Source organism: Acanthisitta chloris, unplaced genomic scaffold, assembly GCF_000695815.1.
Source record: "Acanthisitta chloris isolate BGI_N310 unplaced genomic scaffold, ASM69581v1 scaffold21188, whole genome shotgun sequence".
NCBI classification, from domain to species: Eukaryota; Metazoa; Chordata; class Aves; order Passeriformes; family Acanthisittidae; genus Acanthisitta; species Acanthisitta chloris.
In genome coordinates, this window is record NW_008686802.1 from 33,424 (window position 1) to 36,815 (window position 3,392).

A 3,392-nucleotide genomic window follows, 5' to 3' on the forward strand; every position below is an offset into this window, starting at 1 on the left:
AGTAAAGTCCAAACATAAGCCTCATAGAAATTTAGTTCTTAAAACTATTTGGTGTAGCTAGTATATTTATATTGCATTACTTTCCCAAATTTGTATGTAATCCACTAGTTCATTGCTTTGTGATATTTTGATTCAAGTAAGCACATTGTGCATTGTTTTTTAAATTAAAATCTAATTTGATCCAGCTGAGCTGCAAAAATATTTCAGATTGGGATAAGAGCAAATTATTTCTCAAACAGCTGCTGCTGAATGTGAAACCAGATGATCAGGTATTTGTTTCTACCTCATATTACAGCAACTTCTGCAGTAATAAAAACTCTCCCAAAATTTCTAAGAACATGAAAGTACTTAAACCCCAATTCCTTAGGAATCTTAGATTATCACAAAGAAGCAGTGCATCTGATTTAACAGTAGTGGGTAAAGACAGGAACACCAAAGTGCAAGTCTGTAAGTGACTCTGAACTTGCAGAAGGTGCATGGCACAGACAAGAGGGGGAGTCAGTTCCGATTCCCACCCTGGGCCTCTGCCACCTGTGAAAGCTGCTCCTCAATATTTGAAAAAGGAGTTGTTTCCCTCAGCTTCACCACACAGGTACATCATCAGTCACCAGCAAGAGTGGCAAAAGGGATGCCTCCTCTATGGCTGTGCCTAAAAACAAGTCTCATCAGTGCCAGGCAAGTCTCATGAGCTTTGACTTGAGCAACCAGAAGATTTTGACTCTCACCAAGGCCAGACCCAGACCACCTGGGTTGCTGCCCATCTCTCCTAATCCCTCTGCCTCTCTCCAGGAAATTAAAGATATATGTATGGACACTCAGGTTTTGAGTCAGGCAAGAAGGCTTATTTCCTATAGCCCCACTGACAGCTTTTGCCTGGAGAGGAACCCAGCCTGGCCCTTCCCATTTCCTGAACAAGCCAGCCCGACACCCTGGCAGACAACAATGGCAAAAGTGCCGTCATCTGATGCTGCTCAGCTATTAGGAGGTCACTGGGAAGATGCACTTGAATAAATATGCAAATTAGAACAACAAACTGCATAACCCATTCTCCTTGCTAGCACCTCTCTGTGGAAAACCAGTCTCGATCTGCAGAAGGTCAGTCTGCAGGGCAAAAACATTTTTTATCTTGTCTTACTAATAGCTATTCATTCAGTCTTCAAAATTATTTTCATGCATACAAGTCAATCTCAAGGTTACACCTCAAAATCACTCCCAGCTACAGATCAGCCATTTATGAATCCCTCTCCATGCAATAATCTGTAATTATACATGTCTATTTGCTGTCTTGTTGAGGAGCACTTATACAAACTCAACTTACAATACCTACTGGTGAAGCTCAGGAGACTCATAACATTTAGTAACTCTGAAACCTTTAAAGGCTAAAAAACCCCCTGCAAATACAGAAAGCAGCATGCCTGAGTACGCATGAGAATTTCACACTCTGTTCTTATCTATATAGCCACATGACATAACAGGTCTTGACAGCAAAGTTGCGAAGTTTTGGATAAGGGCATTCATCTCTGGAAATGCACGCTCACTTTTCTCTGGTGATACTGGTACTATTTAACATGGTCACCAGCATAAATTTTGAAATCAATTTAACTTGAGGAAAGCTGTTTTTTTAAAAACAGGACAGTGAATAAAGGACCCAAAAGATCTGCAGACTTACCAAGTGTCCCAAATAGCAGATGTCTTTCTCTGCAGCATGCCAATGGGCTTTGAGCTTTAAATTTCTCTAACCCTGGATCTCCCTTCCATCTGGTTGCTCCACCTCTCTTACATGCATTACATACATTACACAAGCAGTGACTACCCCCTGTATTCAGCACTGGTGAGGCTGTGCCTCAAATACCGTATTCAGTTTTGGGCCCCTCAAAACAAGAAGGACATTGGGATGCTGGAGTATACCCAGAGATGGGGAACAAAGCTGGTGAAGGGTCTGGAACACAAATCCTATGAGAAGACAATGAAGAAACTAGGTTTTTTTAGCCTGGAGAAAATGAGGCTCAAGAGAGACTTTCTTACAAAAGTCTCCTTACAAATACCTGAAAGGAGGTTGTAGGAAGGTGGGGGTCCGTCTTCTCTCCCAAGAGAATTGATAGGACAAGAGGAAATGGTCTCGAGTTGTGCCAGAGCAGGTTTAGATTGGATATTAGGAAAACTTTCTTCACTGAAAGGGTTGCCAAGCTTTCAAACAGGCTGCCCAGGGTTGAATCACCATCCCTGGAGATATCCTACAGTCATGTAAACATGGCACTTAGAGACATGATTTAGTGGTGGACTTGGCAGTGCTAGGTTTACAGCTGGACTTGATGACCTTAAAGGTCTTTTCTAACCAAAATTATTCTATGATTCTTCACGTTCTGAGTCAAATTTCTAATCTGTTCACAGAGCATTTTTCAAGAGAAACTGCTCAAGGAAGATGACCCCAGAGCAAAGTGGTCCCTGGGGCTTCTATTGCAACTGCTGCCTCCTAACAACTGCTTAGCTGGATTTGGCACGGTGTTGCCTCTCACACTTAGGGAGAAGGTTAAGTGAAGAAGAGGGCAACAGAGTCAAGTCCAAAGACTCTGGATGCAACTCCCTTTTCTGTCTTCATCTGCTGAGGGCCCTCAGCCAAGTCTCTGTATCTCAATTCCCTGTGCAGGACATGTAACTGCAATGGGGACCTGCTCCACCACAGGCTGGCAGTTCTGCTGCACAAGTATCATGCCTCAGCCATGCTTTACAAAGGTCCAGAAACACTCACATGGCTCGCAAGATACTATGTAGTGCTTAAAATGCAAACCCCGAGACATTCCTGTATAATTACAAATAACTTTTTTCTGCTGGAGATGGAAATGGTTTCAGCATTTGAACATCAATTCCCTGTATTTTTCTGAAAGAGGACAAAATTTGACAATTATTTGTCTTGATGCTGATTCTCCATAACACAATAGCAGGACAATAAGCTATCAGCACAGTATTACAAGAGATACTGTGCATGCAGAAATATCTATCCCAAAGAGCTTAAAGCCCAAACAGAGGCAGTGACTGAGAAAACAGTCTGGTTTACAGACTGGGTACAGAAGCTCCGAGATGCTAAGCAATTCACAAAGCTCAACATAATAATTACTTTTCCTGCTACAAAGGAATCTGATATCGCAAAATCCTTCCATGCCACAGCAAAGCAAAACCATGATCCTTTGAGAGGGGAAATGGACATCAGTGTTAGCCCTGCCAAAAAACAGCTAAGACCTCATTCAGGTGTTACCTCCAAAACAAATTCATATCTTTGTTTGTAATCAAACAGAAGAGAATTTCACCTGGGACCTTCTCAGCAAATGCCCAACCACAGGAATTATGTGTATAAGGCATGTGTAAGAGCACACACACTCATTCAAACCAGAAAC

General features: G+C 42.2%; 1 protein-coding gene across 1 annotated transcript in view; it reads right to left on the reverse strand.

Annotated features, from left to right (window-relative positions):
* Positions 1 to 3,392, reverse strand: part of DENND5B (DENN/MADD domain containing 5B) — a gene marked incomplete at its 5' end in the record, with an annotated part of 48,627 nt that overhangs the window by 31,907 nt on the left and 13,328 nt on the right.